This window comes from Haemaphysalis longicornis, unplaced genomic scaffold (assembly GCF_048455015.1).
Source record: "Haemaphysalis longicornis isolate Haplotype H1 unplaced genomic scaffold, Haemaphysalis longicornis Haplotype H1 scaffold_23, whole genome shotgun sequence".
Classification (NCBI taxonomy): Eukaryota; Metazoa; Arthropoda; class Arachnida; order Ixodida; family Ixodidae; genus Haemaphysalis; species Haemaphysalis longicornis.
The window spans coordinates 526,487-551,679 of NW_027526306.1; positions in this window are offsets into that span (position 1 = coordinate 526,487).

Here is a 25,193-nt window from a genome sequence, read left to right on the forward strand (position 1 = left end):
GTGTCGCCAAGGTGGAGGGTGGTGATCTTGCGCGGAGCGTCGGCGCATACTTCGCTAGGGGTGCTTGTCGTGATAAGATTCTGCTGCGGTTGCGGGAAGGTGATAACTTGCTCGTAGAACGTAGAGGGTGGGATGCCGGTGGCTTGTTGCAGGCTGTGTGCGAGCTGTCGCGCCGGCCAGGCTTCGACGCGTAGGCCGGACCTCGGGCGGATTATCACCTTGTAGTCGTTCATGGGGAGTTTCGGTTGGATTGCCCTGCGTGGAGCAGAGACGGAAGCTGGCACGTGGGTAGTGGAAGGAGTGATGCGCTGGTTGTGGCGCGATCGTAAGATCTGACGCCAGGGGTCATAGGTTGTGAGCATGCGGCCGCTGTCCGGGTCGTATGTCGGTGGGGTTTGGGGCGATTCTTGCATGTCGACTTCGAGACTCCGCGCAGGTAGTAAGGCAGGCCGGGCGCCCGAAGGCGTCCACGATTGCAGTTGAGCCGTGTTCTTTGGAACGTTAGGGTTAGCAGAGACGCTCACCGCTTGAAACTTCGGGTGGGTCCGGCGAGATGAGAAATGGTCCAAGGCTTTTGTGGCGGGTATCAGGGTGAAGCTGATGACTTAGCGAACACGATGATACTAATTATAGAGCGCTGCTGCACGGAGGTCCAAAGCCAGGGCGGTGCAAAGCAGTAGCCCATGTGAAGCGGGTGTGGGCTCCGCAGCCCCCTGGTGGCGTTTTTATGATTTGGATGTCATGAGTGGCCACATGAGTGCAAGTGAGCCCGCCAGGACGACAGCGACGATGACAAGGAAGAGGAGCTTCACGGGAGTGATCCAGGAAGCTCGAAAGACGACGGCTGGAAGCCATGCGGCGGAACAGGGCGTGGTTACGTGGAAACTACCCCTTGAGACGCCTGTCCCACGAGCCACCTTGAGCAGGACCGTCGCTAACACCCGCCAAGGCTCGAGAGTGCGTCTGGGCGCTGTCATTGAGGTGCTGATACGCCGACCGCGTTCCTGCTGTTGGAGCGGCTAGAAACGAGTCGCGACTGAACGTGAGGTAACTTGCCTATTGGGCATTGCTCTCGGACCTTCCGAACTGCGAGGCTATTTTGTGTACCTTCTAACTGTTGGCTGTGCGTCCGTGTGAACCAAGCACGTCCTGTCTATAACGTCCCACCATTTACTCTCTGTGCTTGTCCTCCATCTGTTGAATATAGCCTTCGACGTACTGAACCGTGTTCGTCCCTCTGCCTGCGTGGTCCTGGGCCCATTCATGACAGTGCATTGGGCGTGTTGTCTATTATGAAGAAAATGACTTATCGTGCATAATAACTACGCCAGCATTAAAACGTTTTTGCAAATCCACATTCTAACTTCTATATGCTCACATTGAAATGCATAATTCCGATATTATGGTTAAAATATCTGACTTTTGCGACAAGCCCACCGACTCTATCGGAGGAATTTCCTCTGCTGGCTATAAAAGCAAGAAGAGCGATGTATTTCTAAGTATGTATGTACTCGCTGTCCCCATCCATCCCGTTGTTTTCTCGCTCTACGCATATGTAAAAGAAATGTGACTTGTGCATTTTGAATGTGTATGTCATGCGGCGCGCTTGGCCGATCCACATTTTCACCCGTAACTGCGCTGCCCACACCCTTTTTTAGGATGTTAAGCAATCTTACACCCTTGTTTGAGGGTGTTTAGTCGAACAGCCTTTTTTAGCCAAAACACCTTTTAAAGGCGTTTTGGGACAAGATTCTCGCCAAGGGACAAGATTTTTCTACCCTTGTGAGGGCCAGATTATTCAATTATATGCATGAAAACTGGCTTCCTTGGTGGATGAATATAGAAGTCTCTTGAGAGGGCTCAGTTTTTTAATTGTTTTAACAGGTATTTGTTCTATGTGCTTCTTCCGCCTTAAATTCGCAGTAAAAACACCTAAATATTTCGAGAATTCAGCTGAACCCATTGGAGCACCATTTATTTTGTTGTCAGCAGGGACGGTCTCGGGGACGGAAGTAGGCATTACGTGTTTTTTTTTCTACATTAATTTCCATTTGCCAGAGGCAGCACCATTCCCTAGCTTATTGAGATCATATTGCAAGATAATTGTGTCGGCTGCGTTAAATATCTCTCTATACACTACACAGTCGTCGGCTAACAGGTGATTTGGTGATTTCAGGCTGCATGCCATGTCATTGATGTCACTTAGGAATAGAAGAGGACCTAACACTGACACCTGGGGAACCCCGGGTGAAACGCGTGTTTGGTTAGATATATAATTGCTTAATGTATATATATATATATATATATATATATATATAAACATATTCTTCTTTCCATCGCATCGTGTTTTGGTAAAGTTGGAGGTGGCGAACTCTGAGTAACGGACATCTATAAGGCACGCGATCGAAGGCTTTTGGGAAGTCAATGAAAACTGCATCAACAGGACGCAACATGTTTAGTGCGGAATGGAGGTTGGTTAACAATTCGAAGGGCTGTGTTTGTCAATGATAGATATTTTCTAAAGCCATGTTGGTTGCTTAAGAGCACGTTGTTCAGCTAAGGTGGGTCGTCATTATATACATGAATATTACGTGTTCTAGTAATTTACAACGTACTGATGTTAGTGAAATTGACCTGTAGTAATTTTGGTATGCTTTGCCACATGACTTAAAAATTGGGTTCACAAATGCTCATTTCCGATCCTCCGGTATGAGTCGTGAATCAAGGCACTGTTGAAAACTCAAAAAGAAAAAATAAACCTATAAGTGACTTGTTAGTTTTTTGCGCTAATGGCATCAGGTCTGGGGCTAGTATTTAAAGCCAACTAATCGATCGCATAGAATACGACTTGCGTAGTGATTACACTAGCGGAAAAGGGGTGAGGAATGGTTAGTGACGGCAAATCGAGAGCTCTATCAGAAAACTCAAGAGTACAACTTGAGGGAAGTAATTGTTCTTTTTTTTTTGCGCATTCCGCAACGGGCAAGGTCTTGCTATCGTCACCTGTGAGAGGTGGGGCTGAGTTCTTTTTTGTAATAATGACGTTCCGAAATTTGTTAGTGTACGTTTTTAAAGGCCGGGGAGCATGAAATTGTAGTAGTCGTTTTTGGCCTTGTAATTTGCATCAGGGCACACGCTGGATGAAGTCTTGCATTTAAGGCGGTCGTCAGGATCACTCGTTTTAACCGCTTTCTGGTATGCTCTTTTCTTCTTGTTCAGGTCTCTTTTTACTTCTCGAGTAAACCAAGACTCATTTACTCTTTTGCTTATTGCTAGTTAAGGAAGACACAATTATTTCACTTCCTTTAGTTTATTGCGAACAAACAGCAGTTATGCTACCGTGAGCGATTTTTTAAATTAGCTTCAAAGTCTTCAGAGAAGCTCTGCAGCGAAACATTTAGCTTATCGGTGTAAGTTCAGCTGCAGCTAAAAATATGTTTCTTAACTTTTCATTTGTCCGTATGTGATAGCTGCACATTATGATAGTGAAGTAAGCGCAGAAAGCTTAGTTGTCCGTAGCGATTCTTCCCGGCCATGGTGGCCGCTGTTTTGATTGAAGCTAAAAACGAAAACGCGTGTGTGTTCAAGATTTCGCAGAACGTTAACAATCCCCAAATGGCTAAAATTATTCCGGAGCCCTCCACTACGGCGCGCCTCATCCCCTGTGCAGCATGGGCATGAAAAACCCCAAAATCAATCATTGTTCATGGCGATGATGTTCAGCACGAACGGTTATGGAGGCCCAGTCAATATCAAGATAATTAAGTTGCCCGACTAGAATTAATAGACAACCCGGGAACTTCAGTAAAATAGAGTCGATCGAATCATTAGGATATCTACGAAATCCTGGCGGCTATCAGGTGGTCGGTTACCTGCACCGATGACGCAGTGAACATGTTCGAAATAGGCATAAACCAAACAATTTAACGAGGGGAGAAAAAGGAATAACTGAGGGGTGATAGCTAGATTTCAAGCCGATTGAAAATCCGCTCCCTCGGCAGCGAGCTCTTTCTGTTGCAAAGAGGGCGAATGAAGAGGAAAGTGTTAATTCAGTGTTTGAAACATCTTCGGATAGCTATTTCATTGCTTACGAATATATCTGCCGAACACTTAAACAAAATACCGTTTAGTGCATCCCTTTTGGCGTACACACTACGGCAATTTGCAGCGAGCAAAAATACTGGTTTTTGTGACTTAGGTTTGCGAAGTGGCAGTTTTGTGAAGTGGCCCTTGAGAGGGTCATTGTGGAGAATGCGCTTTTGTTCGGGCCATCTTGACAACGCAGTCGTTTGCGGAATCGTAACAAAAAGTGGAGTTGTGCATGTGAAGTTTATTAAAGCCCATGCTGTATTCCTCGGTGCCTCTTTGGTTCGATTTCGTGTAATCGCGAAGCTTTTTCCGGGCTAGCTCTACTTTCCGTGAAGAATCTTCTTCTAGCCAGACTTCGAGCGAATCGAGCTTTTTCAATTGAAGGGCGTTACTCAGGGCTTCCAGTTTTGATTTAGAGTTAACAAATGTAACCATACGTGAAAGTCAGGTCGGGGTCGGGCACTGCTTTGCGGCTTTGCGTCCTCGTACTTGCTAGGGAACTTGGTAGCCTCACTCGCTGTCGGCCTGCCATCGTTCGCGGTGCTCTCGCCAACGTCCTTATGCTTCTTGGAGTGCTTCTTGTGGTGCTTTTCGCCTCCAGCCGCCGTCACGGGTGCCCCGGTCAATTTTTTTAAGGTGATTAGAAAAAAAATTTGACAATACGTTCCGATTCTGCGTATCCTTCATTTTCTTCTTCAGGAAAGACTTTAGGATAACGCTGTTCCGCATCTTACGGTTGTTCTTGTCATCGACGACATCCGCAAGACATTTATTTGTATAGCAAACTTTCGGTTTACCTTCCTGCACAGAATCAGCCACTTCATCAAATTTTGTTTGCAACTCCGACGCATTGGTCGCATTTTTTATATGGGCCTCAATGCTTCTGATTTGCTGTTTGATTTCGTTCAAATTAGTCGTTGTTTCATGGCATTTCTTTAACAAAGTTTGTACATCCTCGATCGTAGGCCCTCGGTTGCATTAAATGTCACCTGCACAAAGCAGGAGCAATGCCTAGCACGGGGGCAGCAGGAGTGTCGAGAGCCTCTGGCCGAGAACGCTGATTAAATTCATTCCGGCGGCAAAACAGCCATGAAAGTGACACTGTAGTGAACGGCAAGAAAAAAACACTGATGCGCACCCGATTGGTACACACGTCGACACCCATGTAAACAAAGGGGTAATAAGCGGCCACAAAAGCTTAAAGTACAAGAATTGAGCGGTAAACTTCCTACCTCGAAAGGTCGAAAACAGCGGTTGCACAGATGTCACTTGTGGCCGCAAATCCCGAAGGATTGATGAGTAGCTGGAATTTTATGTGTTTTAATGGCTCCGGACATCAGATGATCAGATACGCCTTGCTTTTTGATGCTTCTGGGCTGATGATCGTCGATGTCTTCCGTCGGTAATCAGCAGCCAGGCGGCAAGAAGCACTCGGAAGGACGCAAGACTTGTCTTGCTAGAAAGGCAGAACACATCAGTTACACAGCTGTCACTTGTGGCTACAAATCCAACAAATAAATTCCAGAAGTATATACCACAGTCAATACCAAAGTAAACAACAAATTCATACAAAATCTACATTTCGAATCCGATCGATCAATGATTTTACAGTTTCCCAGTTTACAGCGCTTTCCGGTAATTGGTTCCAGTAAAAAATGAAGGAGAAATAGGGAAAAAATCCCGCCATCTCCACGAAGTGAATGATGATGAGAGGGGCGAAGCTAAAATGCTTATCGGTAAAACCGTAAAACATTCGCCCACACATAATATAAAGACTCGACACGTCAATCTTTCCACCGCTCCGTTGACAAGCCCATCGACGACGTCGAAGTTTGTGGTGATGATATAGGGCTTGTTTGGGACGATGAGAATCTCCAAGGGTAAGTTGGCGAATTCGGTGTGTGACATTTTAGCCACTTTGGCCGTGGCCTTCTGCAGAGCGTCTTCGGCCAATCTTTGGTTGGCCGAAGAGGTCAAAACGTCCAACGCGTTCGTTGCTACCCAACAGGGAGAAGAGGAAGAAGAGGAGGTTGTCGTTCGTCGCTGATGTCCCGTTACAGCCTCTGGTGCAGCTCGAACGACCACAAGCATCCCACCAACATCAGAGGGACCTGTATCGACATTGCCTTCTCCAACTTCTAAATACAACCTCTCATCCAAGATCCTCTCGCCACCTACTTCACCGACCACAATATTATAATCTTCAAAGGAAAGCGCTTCCCACAGCTTTGTAATCAGTAATGTAATCCTTGTCTAAAATTTCATCGATATGTAAATAATTTCGTCTTATCTGTATGCATATAGTGTATATAATTGCATCGATATGTAAATAATAAACACCATGTATATAAGTGTACATAAAAACACCCCTACAACAACGTGTCGAGTCTTCAAATGATGTGCGGGCGAATATTTTACGCTTTCACCGATAAGCATTGGAGCTTCGCCCCTCTCATCATTATTCACTTCGTGGAGATGGCGGAATTTTTTCCAACACAAAAGGGCGTACAGCTACGAAAAGGGTGATAAGATTCAAGTAAAAGCACGTAATGGCCTCCCAGCACCCTTTTTTCACTTATGCCATTCCCTTTTTGGCCAAAAAGGATGCAAAAAATTGTAGTGCACACTAAACTTTCTTACGCCCTTTTTGGCCGTAGAGGGTGTAAAAACCTTGTCTCATGGTGCACACATTTAAAAGGTGTTTTGGGCAAAAAGGGTGTTCTCGTGAACACCCTAAAAGGGTTTAAGATTGCTTAACGCCCCCAAACAAAGGGTGTTGGCAGCGCGGCTACGCGTGACAATGAAGATCGGCCAAGCGCGCAGCATGACATCCAGACACATTCATCATGTACAAGTCACACTTGGATTACAAATGAGTTGAGCGGGAAACAAGCGAAATGCATGGGGACAGCGAGTACATACATATTTAAGTCTACCTCTGCTCTTCGTGCTTTTATAGCCTGCAGAGGAAACCCCGCTGAGATAGTCGGTGGGCTTGTCACAAATATCAGTTATTTTAGCCCTCATTTCGGAATTGTGCAGTTTATTATGATCATATATAAATCAGCACGTGGATTTGCAAAAATGTGTTAGGCGTGACGTAGTTAATATGTACAATAAATGATATTATTTAATAAATACCAAACGCCCTTTTCACATCATTTCAACAACCACCAGAAATGGTTATCATTCTTTCAACACCCTTTTTTCCGGAAAAGGTATACAGGTACCAATTAGGATGTTGGAAACTAAGGAAAAAGGTGTAAACAAAAAGGGTGTTACAAAAAGAGTATAAGAAAAGACCGCCAACTAAGAAAAATAGTGTAAGAAACCTCCAACCTTAATGTATTTTATACCCGTTTGCACGGGTGAGCAGAACATTTTCCACAAGCGAGGGGATGTTTTGTACCTCAGGATGGTCAAAACAATATGAATTGGCATAATTTATTACCACCGGTGTTGTGTAAGCTTAATCTTCGGTGGCGTTAAAAAAAAAATACCAAGAAAAAGAACTGCGCCGCCCATGAAGGGTGCACCACCGCAGATAGGGTATTACAACAGCGAAGCCGGGTTTCGAGCTAGTTTCAGTGTGAGCACAAGGGGCACATGCACATGCGCACCTCTTACTACACCGTCTTAAAGGTACTAGTCTTTTTGGGACACTAAAGCGCAAAAAATGGCGCAGATTCCCCTAGTCGTGCAAAGCAGGCGAAACAGCGGAGATGGGGTCGACCTAGCTTGTTTCTGCCCTCGATCCGCTGTCAGTGTAGGGGACACATAAGAACAGCCTTGTGAAATCCGTCTAAACTTGGCCCCACCCCTCAGCACTTAGGGTAGCCTAGCGAGAACATCGCAAAACATAGCAAAACGTAGCAAAGCCCACCAAAACACAGCAAAACTTAGCACTGAAAGGTGCTAGGTTGAACCCCACCTCCGCTGTTTTTTATGCAACTTAACACCTAGTTCACACCGTTTCAACACCCTACAGAAACCCAAGCGTGTTGCAGTCAGTTAAAACACTTTTCGCCGCACAAATATAGTGCTTTTGATTTCAAAAGTTTGTATTGACGCTTCAGGTGCCAAAGCTTAACTTGAGCCAGGCGGTCACCTTATTCGGGAACAAGCCATCATTGCAAACGAACATTTTTTTTTGCTTTTGAACGGTTCGTACAAGGTGGAAAGGAGGGTATTAAGGGATGTCCTGTACTTCCCAGTGCAATTATACTTGCATGCATGGCGATGATAAATCAACAGCTCAACACCTTTAACACACCCTTTGAACACCCTGCAACAAAGCAAGGACGTTGAAGTTGGTCAACATCCATTGTTTCAGACAAAAAGTGTGTAGAGCTGCGAAAAGGGGGTTGAGATTCCAAAAAGGGTGTAATTGCGTCACAACACCCTTTTTACAATTCGGCTACACCTCTTTTGGCCAAAAAGGGCGTAAAAACGTTTAGTGTGTATGTTGGTCATGAGCGTTTTTCCCAAGTATTTTCCTTGTTTACTTTTACTAATTTTATTATTATCAAAATTGTAAGCAAGGTGCAGCAATTTTTACTTATTAGTAAAAATTAGGCTCGGAGTTTTGTTGGCATTGAGTGTCATTCTCCGCATTTTACTCCAGGTATGAACAAACTGCAACAAATGGTTAGGCAAAACTTGGCCTTCCGTTGTGTTAACCCTTGAGTATATGACCCTGTCATCTGCGAACAACCGTAATTCAATGGATTGTTTAATAGGGGAATGAATGTCGTTAATGTAAATCAGGATTAAGATTGGACCCAACACCGATCCCTGAAAGAAGCCCGAAAAACATTGAAAGTATCTGATTCGGGATTGTTCACGGCAACTAATTGGTTGCGGTTGCGAAGATAACATTCTACCCATGAAATTTTATTACTTTCAATTCCGATCGCATGCATTTTTGTGATTAGGTCACGGTGGGGAACGACATCGAATGGTTTTGAAAAGTCAAGAACGATCGCATCCATCTGTCCTCTATCTATCATTAATCACATTAGCAATATCACCAATTACCTCTGAAAGCTGGGTTATGGTTGATAGCCCTGATCTGAGTTCATTTTAGTGACTGTAGAGTAAGTTATTCGTTCTAGTTATGCAAGGATGCCTGTAAAATGATGTATTCTAATATTTCACAGCATGTGCTGGTTAGGGCAACGGGTAGGTAATTCCTAGCCTCGATCCTGGATCCGGATTTATGTATTGGAATAGCTTTTGCCTGTCGCCAGTTTTCAGATATTGGTAATAATTCTAAGGGTACCATGTTGAACAAGTTTTTCGTAATTCAAACGGCATATCTGTGAAGAAAAGCGTTTGATATGTTATCTTGACCAGGTGACTTCTTCAAGGCAAGTTTAGACAAAAGGCACAAGATTCCTGTTCGTCAGTTACAAGTTCTGGCATTGTGTAATTTAGGGATTATGCTGCTGAGCACGAGGACGCAGCTGCCGCTGATGGAGGCGCAAAGCAAAAACGCCCGTGTGGGAGAGACTTTGGCGCACGTTTAAGATCCCCAAATGTTCAAAAAAGGGCGGTCGAAATTAATCCGGAGCATTTTACTACTGCGCGCCTCATCGCCGTCGTTGCATCGGAGTGTTAAACCCTACAATCAATGAATCAATATTTCAGGGATTATGCCGGGACCATTGCTTCAGAAGATGTACGTGTAAACACAGATTAAAATAACTCATTGAATTCTTAAGCGTTGACTTCAGGCTCAGTTATGACTTTGTTTGCAAATGAGAGCTGCGAAAGAATCCGGCGTTCTTTGGATAAGTGGCGTCAAAATTTGTGCAGTTCACTATTGGTAAATGAAGACAGCATGTTGGAAAAGAGGCGAAGCCTTGATGTGCGAATTTTATCATTGAAGGCACTGATAAGATGCAAGATTCTCAACGTTCATTCCATGATTTCGCCGTCGCCTATTTTCTTTTCCATTTGTATTATATTGCGTTTTGTCCAAGAGCACTGCCGATGAACACGTTTCATTTTAATGGAACATAGCGGGTTTTACATTCTCTTACACAGTGGAACCGCGCTGATACGTCCCCCGGCCGAGGTCCCGGCAAACTTCCCATAGAAACAATTCATTAAAAACCTAGATGATATGACGCTCGGGTGGACGTAGTCATATTCATTTGACGGACCAAGGCGCGGATAAACCGGTGCTTTCCCCATTATTTTCACTGCTTCGCCGCCTCGTCCTGACCTTCTTTATTCTTAACCGCCTTTTGTCGCTGCTCGATGTGCAAAGGTCCGCAGGTGGCCAGACCACTTACTGAACAGACGGAAGCAACCAGGTGGGAACTCTTGAGCGGGAGTTTAGTTGCGACGGCCCCATGCGGCAGCAGTACGCCAAAGCGCCAATTGCGAAAAGGCAAAGTTCAGGTGGCAGGTGTACCATGAATCTGAAGCTCCCGTTGAGCCGCCGACGAACGCGAAAACACTTACGACGAAACCCCACGGCCATGACCGAACACCCGCTTTTCCCGCCCTGTCGATCCAAGTTTCTTAGTTTTTCGACGCTCTTTCTCCCTATATCTCTGCTCTGCTTATGTGTCTTTCAAAGCCGCTTGTCACTCCGCTCTTTTCTTTGGTGTAGTGCCTCAATCCATGCGCGTCCGCTGCAAAGGTGGAGCAAACTACAAGAGGCGATGGATGCTTTCTTTCCTCCATGCGATAGATGGAGACCCGTACCCGTTGGCACCGCCATTTTGGGTCACTTGCTGGCCGTCGCACAAGCCACTGTAGCAAGACGGCGCTACAATTTTCGCAGAAACACAGTTTCCTCGTGAAGGTTGAATTGCCTTATCTATTTCGCGTTGCTGGGTCTTGTGAGAAAAGAAAACAGCAATGTGTTGAGCACAATGACCCAATAGCGACGGCACGGGACCGTTCACAGGTTGTCTTCACCATGTATGGCAGTGCCGTTTTTTGTTCATCTCCACCTTGTACTATCGTTCGCTTCGCTTGTCCTTGGCAATTTCACACTCGCATTTTGCCCTCTAAATTTGCTCGACCACGTTGGCCTTATATCGTGTAGCTTGCGGCGCTTAGCTGGCGGGCTAGCTGGACGCCATATAGGGAGGGGGCACAGCATCGTCGTTGCTTTTTTTAACTTGGGATTTGAGCTAAAGGTTCGCAAACACGCGAGAACGCGCGAAATATAGTAGTTTAAATAAATTCTTACTCCACCTGTCGTGGGAGACCGTCTACTAGGCCGCCATTTACTCGCACCCTGGTCGTATGACGCCCCGGTCATACGACGCCCTCTTGCGGTACTTTTACAGTCTGATTACGGGGGTTCCACTGTAATTTATTTAAAGTGTGACCATAATGCCGTTACATTTTAATTTTTTCTAATTCAGCAAAATATGAATCTAAATGGGCGAAGATAGCGCTGTCATCTCCGCCCGTATAACCTCTGACAAGAGTAGTGCTAGTTTTTCTGGAAAGCGACAACGGACATGGAAGAAATTAACCTTATAATCGGAGATCTCATCGTGAACATCAGCAGAATAATCTTCAAATGAACTGCTCACCAGCATAAGATTTAGCAACGAAGAAGAAGTGTCCGTAACTCGGCTATCAAAACACAGCAATTGATTTAATGAGAAGCTGAACGCTGTTAGTTACAGCGGTTCTGCACTTGCTGTCTCTATGCCATCGCGAACACGTTCAGACTAATTAATTCCAGGCAGGGTGAAATCGCCACATATAAATATTTTTGATCATAAATTTGTCTGTAGCGCAATGTAGTCATGCATTAATTCCAGTTATTCAAAAGGAGCAGTTGGTGGTCGGTATACCCGACCAAAAGATATGGTTTTTTATATGTAATTTTTCCCCATACAATTTCATGGTTATCAATGTTATCAAGGCGGGCAAACAACACGTTGTGTTTATGGCAATCGTCACTCCTCTACCTCGAGTTGCTCTATCTTTGTGAATTAGCTTGAAGGAAGAGGAAACTACTTCGGAATCTTGAACGCCATCGTGCAACCATGTTTCAGTCATAATTAGTACATTGAGGTTATGAGTTAACATTATGCTGTCCAGAAGATGTGCTTTATTATTTATGCTACCTGCTTTTAGGGAGATGATTCAAAGGTTTTCGGTGCGGTCGTGTCATTTAGGTGTCTGTCTTTTTCAGCACGGCTTTGCACAGACGCAGATGGTGCTGACACCTCGATTCAGCAGTTGTTAGCGGAGTCCCAAGCAAAAATCTTCTTCTCGACTTTTATCTTGTCTTGTACTCTTCACACTCTAGCGCAGTCGACCTTTTCCTTAGCAGCGGAATGCTAGAGTTGAGCGCGTATATCGCGTATCTTTTTATACAAGTCCACCGAAATTACGATTTGGGTTCCTTTTAGGTTATTGCAGCAGGATAGGATTTTGGTCTTTTCGACGAAGTCGTAGAACCTTACAATAATTGACCGATGATGAGCTTTGCAACATTTTCCTATTCTGTGAATTCACTCCAGAGATTTAACTTCAATGTCTGACATGTCGTGGAACACTTCACACGTAATTTAGTTTTCCAGTGACCTCAAATCTCATTCTGGTTGCTCATTCAAACCGTACATTATCAATATATTGCGTCTGCTTCTATTTTCAAAATTGTCTACCTTGCCTACAATTCTAAGACTTGGGCACTCGTAATGCTACAGGTTGCTTCATATTCCCCAAGTTTTCGCTCAAACCTATGCAGCCGAGTCGTTTCTTTTTCAATTGAAATAACCCTGTTCTGAATACTAACAACCATTGATACAACCTGTTTAGATTAGTGGGTCTTTTGTTGGTCTCGGTTTGCTCCTTCAAAATATTTCTAACATCTTACCGACGGAACTTCACTCCGACTCGGAATGTGAGGTATGCCATGGATTGATCTCGACCTGCCCGGAAGCCAATAGTAACATCCTAATCACAGTAATACAAACATACGCTGTGGCAAGCAGGAATTGTAGACTTGGCAGCACCGTCAAGGTTAGGGGATCATCTCCTACAGCAGAAACCACTTGTTTGTTAGTAACCTGTACAATTATTTGAAGCCCAATTAACATGCGTTCCTTCCCGGTGCAATCAAGGCGACTGAAGGCGTGCGGGTGCTCCTAATTCATACCGTGGAGGTAGGGGGTTGCCGATGTCACAGCATTGGTGTGTCTGGACATGCGCAGTACCGTAGGAGCGATGGATAGTGAGTACGCCGCCTCCTCGACGATGCATCGGTCCGGAGCAGGCGTTCTAGCGTGGCTTTCGGAGGAGGCATTTTCTCCTGTTTTTCTTCTGGCTCGGTAGCAACACCGACAGGCCACAAATCAACCTTCACAACGATAAAAGGCCGAATTGACATCCGTTCTTTGCAGGTGCAACCAAGACCACCTCCAGTTCAATCCGGTGCAACCAAGCCCACAAATACACGCAAAAGTACCCGGGGAATTTCTAAACAACTTTTTTTTACAATTTTTACCGAAACATCCACACGCATGCGCCCACACGAAACGTCCACATGCATGCGCCGGAGTACTGTGAATTTGCATCGCCGATGATTAGATCACAAAACACTCTTACCTTACACAAACAGCCTTGCCTATTTAAGCCGGAAGCATTGTTTACTACCTTGCGCGAATATTTTGTCTGCGCCGGGTCTGTGATTAATCTAAATGGCTTAGTCACCGGTTTTCAACAGCCGGCTAAAGAAATTGACCTGTGGAGATAGATTCTGTCAGGACCTCGTGCTCTATTCGCCAATTTATATGTGACAGCGGCTTCAACTTAGTCATCACCAAGGAGGGAGCACAATGTCTCCTTAGTCGCCCTAGCAGCACCTATCCACGCCTGGTATTCACAGGTACCCGAGGAACTTGGCTTTAGGAGTGAGGATCATTTACAACCAAAACAACGCACTGTATCACGCATGTCACTTCCGCTAAAATGTGAGAGTAGTTCGGTAGCGTCAATCTCAAGGCCACCTTAGAAACGTGAATGCACACAGCAATAATTAAAAAAAAAGGTAAGGTAACACAAACATGCCGCTCGACAAAAAGAAAAGCAGGTGTTTGCCACGCCTAAACCCAAAACCAGCATTTGCATGACACTGACGGAACGATCGCAAGAAACAACGCCATGTGTATCACAGATGTAAGAAGGCGACGCTGAGGCTACTCCTTGTAGTGTGTACAGGATGCAGAATTAAGACAAAGCAAGTCGGAGGCAAAATATCGGAGGTATCTACTAATTTATAAGGATTTCGGCTCTAATGCACTACGGCGTTTTAACATTCGCACTAAATTACTTGGGCATTATTCATTTGCGTCAAAATTAGCATGATTCTTCATCTAACTAAACCATGCAGGTGCGCACAGTCTATAACGCTATCATTAACTGCCCTTGGATACCAAGTTAGTGACCCCAAATACGCCGAATTAGGTGGCGTATTTGGAGTTACTCTGCAATGGTCATACTTTGCCACGAGGACACCAAGTAGTTTCAAGTGAATGTTATACGAGCCAGGATGTTCTTTTTTCACTACAAATAACCAGTCCCTTCCCTCCGCAAACAGGGTTCTTTGCGGAGTTCTATGCAGGGTTCTACGCAAAGCTTGGCCTCAGCGAAGACGAAAGCGTTCAAAAGTAAAAGGAAGCAGCACCAGCCGAGAACAAAACAATGCTTCCAAATAAAACAAAACGACAGAAAAGAACCCAGGAAGCACAGGACTGTTCGGCCTAAAACAGGCCGGTGTACTTTGGCCGGTGATTTTCTATCCGGCCGTTTTCCGGCAGCCATGTTCGGCCCATGTCCAAATGTGGGCCTTTTGGCCGTATACGGCCGTACTCCCATGGCTGTCCAACGGCCAGTATCCGTCGGCCAGTCGACCGGCTTACGGTCATACGGCCAGATTCCAGCCGTAGGGCTCCGGCCATTCCAAAGCTACCCGTGTACGGCCGAAGTACGGCCGCCAGAGGACAGCCGAGATGCGGTCGTCGGACTCCGGCCGGACTAAAGCTACCGGAAATACCTGCTACGGGCCGTGCTACGGGCATTGGAGTTCAGCCACAGTACGTTAACTGTACTGAGGCCGGTCACTGCATGTCGCGCAAGCAGATGACTCATTCGCGCAGTGCAGAAGCAGCACAAACCCAGCATTTTGGGTCCAATGCAGCCACATCAAAGTGAGCTCGCGCGCAACCACCAGCCGTCAAGCTTTCAGCGCAGCCTTGCATAATTACCAGCCTCAGTTGACAGGAAAATTCGTTTATTAAACAGTGCTCACAAATTGTCGTTCCTTTAATTGCTGTGCCTCTTTTACTGCCGAACACAGAAAATATATAGTTCTTTGTAGAGTTTCAATAGATGTATTGTCCAGGTCCTGATATCCTCTGTGGGCGGCTTACCTGTAATACACGGGGAAAGAGGGGGGGGGGGGGCGGAGGGCGCATGCTTTAGTGGGTTGAATTTCAGAGAGATAAATTGCGCCGCTTTTAGACAATTTCTTTTAGGGCAATATTCCGGAACACTTTCATGCTATGACTACGTAAACTATTTTTATAACAGTCGCTTGACCAATTTTGCTGTATATAAAACCGGCGTGAATGCCTTTACGAAGCGTTTTGGTTCTCAACAAAACACTCAGGAGCATTTAATATAACTCCTTCACAAAAAAGTATGTCCAGTTTTTGCCCATTTTTCTTGCAAAGACATTTTCTACTCGATCACTTTTCTGATGATCTTGCGCAGGGCTGATCCTAAGAAGGAGCGAACAGGTACTTTCATTTTTAATCTATTTTAATGTTGTTTTCATGAGTATACGTCCACACCACTTAATAGTCCAAAAGAACTTAATTTTCTTCTTATGTCATACTACGTTCAAAAAATTCCAGACGCGTTGCGAATGACGCTCTGCTTCAGGTGGCTGCAGTTGTATCCCTCTGTGTTCACGCAAGGAAAGGCGTAAAATTAGAGTTACATAATTTGTTTTAAACCAATAACATAGCAATGGTAGCATCCATACAGGAAACCTTGCTTACTGCAACGAATAGGGCAATAAATATTTTATTGGTCAAGGTTGAATGCGTAGGGTTCTCAACCCGTCGGAGGCAAACTTGCGCCTCTGGAAGTTTATTTATTTATTTATTTATTTATTTTTATTCATTTATTTATTCATTGTTTTTTAATTTATTTATTTATTTATTTATTTATTTATTTATTTCATGCCTGCTTGCCTTTTCATGCATTACAGAAGGGAGATACATAACACTAAGCATTAAATATGAGACAAAATAACAAAATATTTCTACAAAGCGCGCTGAAAATCGTCAATATAAACACTTAATGCAATCATACGTGGAAGATAATTACACTGCAGTATTGATGTAAAATAAAATGAATCGCGCAAGGCGTCACCTTTAAAGGAAAGTTAAAATATGCTTTAAGCAAGCGGTCGCACTTATGTAGAATGGCGCTTCGACATACTTCTCCCCTTCTACTCCAGTTTTCGAATGATAGAATATTACGAAAAAAGTTCAACCTGTGGTTTCGTCTGTGATCTTTCCCGTCCTGCCATTTCAGTTTGCTTTTACTTTCTCTCATACTAAGTTGAGCGTGCCAATTACCTAATACGAATCGCACTGACATATTCTGTATGTTTTCGAGCGTATCAACCAGCTCTTTGGTGTAGGGATCCACGAAAACACATGCGTACTCGAAGATTGAGCGCACATGAGTGAAATACGGTTGTTCTTTTAGTTAGATTGCGGTTCACTGAAATTTCGTCTCAGAAAGCCAAAAACATATGCAGCCGTCACTTTTATGGTGTGAACCTGCGTATTTAACCTCTAACTACTCCTTAAATAAACTCCTAGGTATTTATATTCCTCGGCCGTTGTCACAGCAGCATAATTAACGGTATACGAATTCAATTGGAATGAAGGTTATCTTGTAAAGGTGCCGTTAACATACTGTTTAACATCCAAAAACCTTTCTGAATCAGCACACCAGGATGTTATAAATTCGAATAAAGCTGCAGGTATACGGAATCACTTTCATTCGCTATAGTCCGGTAAACTACACAGTACTTTTGAACAAAGCTATAAGGCCAATAGTAATAACAATGCAAAAACCGATTCATTCAGTTCATAGGATGAAATGTACTTCGCAGAAGGTGACATGGAACACCATCATTTGTTTTTTTGCAGTCCAAGAATATTTAAGCTTATATATTGCAAAAGCCAAATCGTGCGTGAACTCAACAATCTGCGTTGAGCAAGGAAATCCTGACAAAATCCGTGTTTGCAAGGATGCTGGCGATTATGTTTAACCAAATGAGTCTTATCCCAAGAGTAGCTAAGCTAACCTTCAAACATCGGAACGAAATTAACACCTAGGCTTAGTCAGTGACAAGGCTCTGTTGTTATCGCAAATTTAAAATAATTTTTTTTTCTAAATAGGCAGTCGTAAAATCCCATGAAGTAACATAGTGCAGGGCATGAAGTTGATCCTACCAATGCACGAGCGAGTCTCTTCTACGTTTATCACCAACAACATAGTGCAACATTGCTTGTCGCAGTTTAATTGTAAGCAGACTAACTTGCGCTTTTGCTCGCACTTGCCTTTCTTTGGTGGGGAGTCCTTGACATGGTGGCGGTTTAGTTCCTGCGTGGTGGCCGCTTGCTCGACGCCCTTGAAGGCCAGTTATTCTGGTGAACCATCTCCATCTCGGATCGGACATCTCTGCCGGGTCGATGTCTCCAATGCTCTCCATTTCTTGAGGGGGCGAATAGCCTCGAGCTGATGCGTCGACGAAGCCGGCGGCAGAGGCGTGGTAGCGGCGATGTCTGGCGAGGCTTAGCTCACCCGTCGGTGTGGCACAGTCTTCTTGTGGCAATAAATGACATTTCGATGGCCTAAAAGGTTCACTGGTAATGTCCAGTGAGTCCTTGCACCTGGCCCGTTCACCGAGAACACTCATTACTGTTTGACAAACGATGTTCGTTCATTTAAAACGTAGAAACACGGAGCGGATGAAAAACGCGTCCCCGTCGTTCGGCTCCCTAACGGCTTTATCTCCGCCCAGGAAAAAAAACGGTCGGTCTCCTTCCAAACACGTCTGTGCATGAATTCTCGGCGCCCAGGCGTGTGCCGTTGTTCGGCTGTATGCCGTTTGCCGAAAAAATGACGTATAACCAGATACCTTACGTAGGCCGGTCTCCTCTTGAACACCGGTTGCCAAATATTCTGTGGCCATTCGCTTGCCGTAATTCGGCCGAGGACAGCTAACCGAATGAAAAACGTATATTCTGGGGCCGTACGTCGGCCGGTATCCTTCATAACACTGGTTGCCAGAAGAAAACGAATATTCTACCGCCGGACGCGCGGTTCACCGGTGAAACAACGAATGCACGGCAGCCGCGCTCCGGCCGGTCTCCTTTCGAACACCAACTGCCGCAAGAAAACGCATATTCTGTGGCCGGTCGCTTGCCGTGCTTCGGCCGATTACCGCTTCCCGAAAAAAAAACGGATGCCCTAAGGCCGTATTTCGGCCGTTCTCTTTCTCAACATCGGCAGCCGTAAGAGAACTGAATATCTGGCAGCCGGTTAGCTGCCTTTGTGCGTCCGTACACGGGCGGGCGGAAAAATACCGAAGCGCTGGTTGCCGAATGCTGGCCGTTCAACGCATGATCAGTGGCTGCCAGAACCTGGATGCTGGCCGGACATGCCAGAAAGCGGCCATAGACGGGCCGGTCTTGGGGAACACTTTCTGTGCCGCCTGGGAAAAGTCAAAATCGTCGATTGTCCAAAAGTAAACCGTTTAATTTTGCTGAGCCTTTCCCGCACGCAAATGCTGGGAATACGTTACGGTACATCATTCTCCTGGGCTTATCGGGAATGTTTGCGTTATTTAATAGCTGTCCGCAAATGCTGTCTCACCGGCTGAGCCCCTCAGGGCCTTGCTGCCGTCAAATTGTGGTGCCGCGACGTCGTTGTTGTGATCCACAACCCGTGCAGCTCTCGTGGCCTGACAGGCGGCATATCAGACGCGACCATTGTGGGCACCGTCGTCCCTGCGTCCTCCTGAACACACAAACAGGCATGAAGCTTTAATCAAGAATGGTCCTAAGCCCTAAACCGCAAAGTTAAGGGGAGCGGCGGAAGGGGGGGGGGCGGTAATAATGACCCGCGATTGCGGCTCCCCATAAGAAACGCTAAAATTCGTGCAGCGTTCCTTTTGGTCGGTTACATGACCAAATCCACTCTTGGAATGAATGCACCCTACCTGGTCGGTGATTTGTCCGAGACCGTCGAAGTCCATGATAGTGAACAGCAAACCCATCCAAGGCGCCGCTCAACAGTTCGTTGCTAAGAACGTTTAATGTTCCCGCGAGAGCATGTTGAGAAAGAAGAGGCACTTAGCGATGGCCTCCGGTGAGTAAATAAGGAAGAGGAAGTACGTGTGGCGATATCAGATAATACCCGGCCCTTGTAAAGTTCTCTTTTTATTTCACAGCTGAGGGGGAGGAATAAGAAGTGTTTGAATGTTTTGCCCAACAAATGTTTGTGTTGCTCCATTCTAAATACCTCCAAATAAAATTTGCTAGGTGCCTGGGCAGAGGGCCATTCTGGGAAACGAAATCGATAACCGGTGTGCTGGTGAGGACGCATCCCGCAGTGACACAGTAGTATCCCAGGATCAGTAACATGAATGGAAGCAATTTACACAAAAGACCTTACGGCAAAAGTAGCAATAGAAATGGCACAAGCAAAAAGTCAAGAAATTACGCTTGTTAAAACCACATTTAGTTCGACTAACTGCAGAAAAACAAAACTGATTTATCGAAATATCTATTTGCACACTCAGAATAGGGCGAATATATGTTAGACATAATTATCTTTTAAACGGGAAACAACCACTAGTTTGGAACAAAAGGTGAGGTCGCCTGTCATTTCATCATGCCATAATTGAGTGTACAGCAATCAAGGTTGCTAGACGCAAACATTTTCCTGAAACGTATACGTATGCAACCTTCTACACCCATCACTGATGTTAGCAACTGAACTGGTTTTTTCTGAATCACCGAATTTTCAAGGCTCATTTCCTGCAGTGGGTAACTTCAGTGCCTCTTTGGAACGAGCGGGGTTCTGCAGCTCTATCGCATTCGCCAGGATTGTCAAATGTTTTGCTAGTGCAAAGGACATGTTTTAGGCTCCTGAACCTTTTAGCGACTTGATATCATCATTTTCATCTCTCATGGTTATCTGCATGCTTTAGACCAAAGGTCTTTTACACCCACATCACAGTTATTTGTTATCCGCCACAGAATTATCCCATTCTATTTTTTTGTCCGATAGACAACTCATCTTCACGACGCTTTTCGGCTTTGACATCCTTGCATCATACATACATATAAACATACATAAGTTAATCTTCGGGAAGTTCCCAGAACACATGATACCCTAGCTACTGACAATGTACCCCTAAGGCCACGACCTGTATTCCCACATTACACTTGCTTCCCGTAGGCACATATCTACGTAAGATATCATTTTACAAGTAAATGCAAATGGTGAATGACATCAGAAGAACACAACCCAGCTACCTACTCAGCTGCGACATTGAAGGTTGCCTTTGGCAATGTTACACATTGAGCCAATCAACGAGGAATTCAAGCCACAAGCTGTAGACACGCGCTGTGCAGATATATTCGCGGTGTAAAGCTAAGCATTCTACCTCTAGCAGCCAACTGTTCCTTCGGGGCATGCGTGACAACAAACTCTCAAAGCGGCTAGGGAAAAATCTCTTATGAACGCCTTAAATGAAACGTCCCCCTCGCGAGGGGCGTGATCAAATGCAGAGCATTTCTGCGGGGGGGGCGCGCCTGCAAGTCGTATGGATTACGTATTGGTTGTTGTTGTTGTAATTGTTGTCTTCCAGCGTAGACATTGTCGATGAAGTCGATGGTGAAACGTGCCGTGAACCCCCTGCCGCGGCTATGACGCAACGTGGAGCGGCTATGACGCAACGTGGCGCGGCTATGACGCAACACAATCGAACACAATCCAATTTAATCCAATCCAATCCAAATCCAAGCCAATCCAATCGAATCCAATCCAATGCCCCTCGCGAGAGAGTGTTATAGCGCCGAAATCGCCACCACGCGAACGCGTGATGCTGACGTCACGATCACGCCACAGATGTTAGCGACCGCAGCGCGCGCGAACGACATATGTGGTTTAAGCGCTGGACACATGTACGACTAGTGCACGCGATTCGCATGCGACTGATAGTTACGATTGATCGTTAGGACCCGTTTTGGCGTCGATCGCTGGTCGGAGGAGGCTCACGACGTGCGTCTGGCAAGCCAGATGCAGTCGTGCCATCGTTGCCATCGTCGTGAGGCCACAGCCAATGAGAGCCCGCTGAGCCCCAACCTCCCGCAACCGGCGTGCGTTGCTCTGGTCGGCTCGGGTGTTGGAAACTTTAGGCTTAGCATCCTGGCGGATATTTGATTGCCGCTATCTGTGTAACTGCGAATGACAATCCGTAATACAACTTTTCACCACACTATCATCCCTTTTCTCGCATAAGCTACTTCTTTTTAGCGATCAGATTGATTCAGAAGAGCAGCGACAAGCGCGGTTGCTACCGTGGTCTGCGCCGGTTCGAGCCACTGAGTGTGCCGAGCTGGCAGGCGCGACCGGAGTGTGCGCGGACTGTTTCCGAAGGCAGAAAACACTTCGCGATTGCCTGCTTTATCAATCTCTTGCGAACAAACGCTCGGAATCTACAAATTCAGCTCAGCGATCGTCGTAGTTGAACATCTGCGTAGCCTGTTTCGATGCTTCCGCGCAGGTATTGCCATCTCTCGACCGGTCGGCGCACCGCCCGCCGCGCGCCGCGGGGGCCGGTCAGCGTATACGCACAGAACAGGGAGGTATACGCTAGCATCGCGGCAGATATCTGATCGCCGCTTTTAAAATAAGCCCTGATAACAATCCCAAGCACAATTTTTCACCACACTAACACCTACTTTCTCGCATGTGGAACTTCATTTTTACGATCAGATTGATTCAGAAGAGCAGCGACAAGCGGTTGCTACCGTGGTCTGCGCCGGTTCGAGCCGCTGAGTGTCCGAGCTGGCAGGCGCGGCCGGCGTGTGCGCGAACTGTTTCCGAAGGCAGGAAACGCTTCACGATTGCCTGCTTTATCCATTTTTTGCGATTAAACGCGCGGAATCTACAAATTCAGCTCAGCAAAAACGGAGCAAAAACGGTGGGCGGAGCGACGCCGACGGCGCATCGCATGCACGCATCGGGTCATGTGTCTCAAATTCACGCATACGACTAGTCGTGGTGACAGTCGTAACGATCAGTCGCATGCGAATCGCGTGTACAAATCGTACATGTGTCCAGCGCTTTAAGCGCGAACCGACCGCGGCGAGAGAGCGCGATGCGAGCGCCCCACCTGCTCTTGCGCGCAAACCTAACGCGGCGAGAAAGGGTGTTGCGCACGTCCCCACCTGTTGTGCGCCCGAACCGAACGCGGCGAGAGAGGGCGTTGCGAGCGGAGAGAAGGCGAGGAGGACGCGGGGGAGAGGGCGCACCTCTGGCCGACGGTTGAATGAGTCAAGGATATAAGGCACGTTCGTAACCTTCCGTTCTGTGTCGGCTTTGTGGCTCAGTTGGTAGAGTACCGCGCACCTTGCGTTCCGCCCGCAGAGTCGTAGGATCGAAACCTGGCGCCGGCAAGTATTTATATAGTGTAGGGGGAGCGATGCGGACGCGGACTACGGACGCCAACGCGGGTGACATCGTGAGTTACTAAAATGCTCTGCATTTAAAAAAAAGGGGGGGGGGGGCGGTTTTCACTCACGGAGCACAGTGTAGATGGCGAGACGATGGGTTACCAAGCGTTCCCGCGCCCACGTGCGATCTCACACCGCCGACTGCTTCTGCGGGACGGCTTTGTCGTATGCTGTAGCGACGGCCGTTTTAGGCCTGTTTTCGTGCAGCTTCGCGTCCACTGCGCGCTTCCGTCGTACGGCTTGATTAACTTGTCCGACATCACCTTCGGGCTGACCCGGCCGCGACAAAATTAAGTGGTCATACGGCAAGTATTGGCTTGCAGTGCGGGAAAACAAAATGTGGAGACCACAAACACATATCTGGCCACCAGAGAAACACTACCTTTAGCGCACTACTTGCCGCGAATAGGACTGTATTTTTTAAATTGTTGAATACCAATTCAGTTGTGTTTTAAAGGGACAGACAACCGATTTTTGTCGAGTATATATTCTCTATCCCAAATGAAAGGGCATCACTTAAAGCACCTTGAAGAGAAACGGTTTTGCTGATAACGCCCTAGAACTTTCTAAATCGAATTTTTTGATCTACGAGCCGTATGTGTCCTTCCCTAAACTAATGCTGGCAACCATGACATAGAGCAGCTCGGCAACATACTTTTGTCTGTACGCTAAGTAAAAAACGATATTTAAAAACGTTTTCTCAGCTAAAAAAAGTTGGAATCCCAGGCTTTTCTGTTCCTTTATGTGTTTTTTTAATGCAACAGTCTATTTTGCACGAATGCGCCATCTGTTGGGATAGACGATAGGTAGAATCTCGCTTCACGTTGTGGAGGCGGGAAGTTCGATTCTCCCCGGGAGCGACGGTTTTTTTTTTTTTAAGCTGCCGTTGGCGTATTTGGAAACTGAAATCAAATATTTTGGCAGAACAAACGCCGCTGACTCAGGCAGAATCGTCAAAGCTCCTTCGCTGGGTCTGTTTACTGAACGCGGCCGTTGATTCTGGGCATGGTGGCTCAGTTAGCCACACTGAGAGGCATGCTGAGAGGCACCCAGCGACGGCGGGCGGCGTGTCTTTAAAAATTTCAGAATAATGTTTAGAAATCATATACAATTTAACCTTGTACAAATACTTGTGTTAAAAGGTTTTCAATACGCAAATAAACGTTGCAGCAGTTACAGTAGCTGCTAGGTTTGCAGGTCACGTGACAGGGACACATATTGTAGTGTCAAGTTTCGACACTACGAACCGCCACCCTTCCGATTTCAGGAAGTTTGCTGCCAAATTAAAATTATTTCCGCCAGTTTTTTTATAAATTGCTTGTGGTTACCGGGCTATATAAAACGCTGGCTTTCATATGAGCCAGAGAACATATACGCTACAAAAATCGGTTGTCTGCCCCTTTACGAGGTATTACAAAAGGCGAAAGGAGCAGGTGGTTTTTATCAACAGCGGGTATAAGGGTTCCCTCAGCTTTCTCGCCATTGTCAAGCCTACTAAACTAAATATTTTAAGTCGGTTAAGCGCATAACAGCGCATAACAGTTTTCCCTGGCCTCGGCGACCTTAACCTGCTCCACATTTGCTTATCGCTACACCTGATAAGAAGGTCACCAATAGAAAAATTCATTACTGACTGCAAACGAGCAACCTTCGACGCTATTAACAACAAATTTGGATCTTTCCTTGACAGCTTTCGTGAATCTTACCAAACCCGCACAGTAAATGCTAACTTGCACATATTCAAAAACACAATACTGAACTTAGAGGAACAGTACATCCCAATAATCCGCGCAAAATCAGATTCACACAATCACTGCTTCAACAAACAGTTGAAAAGTCTCTTAAATAAAAAAACGCCTTTATCGGAACGCAAATCAAAGCAATAACAAAGTAGCGTGGCAAAAGTATCCCTTGTGCGCAAAAAAATACATCAAGGAAATGCAAATCAATCGTTCGCTCAAACCCGACTAAATTTTGGCGCATGCTCAAGCGCAAAAGTCAAAGTAACAACATAGATCTTCCAGACCGAAATGGGGAACCAATAGCCACAAAGGACGTTGCAATCACCTTAAACGATTACTTTTCTTCTGTGTTCTCCACCTCTTATACCACCAAGTTAAGGCTACTGCCTACCCGTTCCCCCTCCGCTGTATCCTCCGAAATAGCAATTCACCCAAAAGGAATCGCTAAACTAATCAAAGCTCTTTAAACATCTTCAGCGCCAGGATATGACCGAATAACACCCAAATTTTTAGTAAACACTGTCACAGTGGTGAGTCGGATACT